At 48.4% G+C, this 997-nt stretch overlaps 1 protein-coding gene across 5 annotated transcripts in view; it reads left to right on the forward strand.

The window, feature by feature from the left end:
* The window catches only part of DGLUCY (D-glutamate cyclase), a 110,859-nt gene that overhangs the window by 68,394 nt on the left and 41,468 nt on the right, over window positions 1-997 (forward strand). The window lies entirely within an intron of this gene.

Raw genomic sequence — 997 nt, forward strand, 5'->3', positions numbered from 1 at the left:
TTTTGAGACAGAGTTACCCTCAGACTATGTTGCCCTTGGTAGAGTGCCATGGCGTCACCGCTCACAGCAACCTCAAACTCTTGGCCTTAAGCCTTTCTCTTGCCTTAGCCTCCCAAGTAGTTGGGACTACAGGCACCTGCCACAACGCCTGGCTATTTTTGTTGTTATTGTTGTCATTCTTGTTTAGCAGGCCCAAGCTGGGTTCACACCCACCATGCCCAGTGCATGTGGCCAGCGCCCTAACCACTGAGGCACCGGCGCCAAGCCAGTTTACTCATCTTCTGACTTGCATTTCCTAGAATCACTTCCCTCTGAAATATTTACACCCAAGTCCTTTCTCAAGGTCTTCTTTTAGGGAATCCCCAAGTAAGACGGTACCATGTCCTTTCCTCCTTCTATATGCTCAGTATTAGTTACGGTTTGCTAAGCTAATGTAATAAAGAAGCCTCAAAATACTTTGCTCAAATGAACTGAAGTTTATGTAACAGCCTCTCTCTCTCACGTAACAGTCTAGGGTGGGTCTTTCAGGGTGAGTGTTTTGGGTCAGCAAGAAGGCGGGTCTGCTCTGCCCAGTCACGCGGGGACCCAGTAGCTATACAGTCACATCATGTGACTCCTGCGGGCTCTAGCTGTCAACATTTCCAGCTGACAGGAAAAAGGATAGAACTTGGAGGTGTATGGGGTAGGTGCACAGCCAAGCTTGGAGGTGACACAAATCATGTTCCAGTAGAGAGAAGCTTGTCTTGTGGCCACACTTAACTGAGAGGAGGCTGGCCTTCACCACTGGGGCAGGTGGAGAGAATTCATTCTGGTTCTTTCTAGTGAAACATTTTCAACCTCTGCCACATCCCTCGAATCAACTTCATAAGAGCAGACCAGGAGGCTCGGTGCCTGTGGCTCAAGCGGCTAAGGCGCCAGCCACATACACCTAAGGTGGCAGGTTCGAATCCCCGCTCAGATTAAAAAAAAAAAAAAAGTAATTGGTAAGTCTATTTAC

Source organism: Otolemur garnettii, unplaced genomic scaffold (genome assembly GCF_000181295.1).
Source record: "Otolemur garnettii isolate 467f Iridium unplaced genomic scaffold, OtoGar3 scaffold00020, whole genome shotgun sequence".
NCBI classification, from domain to species: domain Eukaryota; kingdom Metazoa; phylum Chordata; class Mammalia; order Primates; family Galagidae; genus Otolemur; species Otolemur garnettii.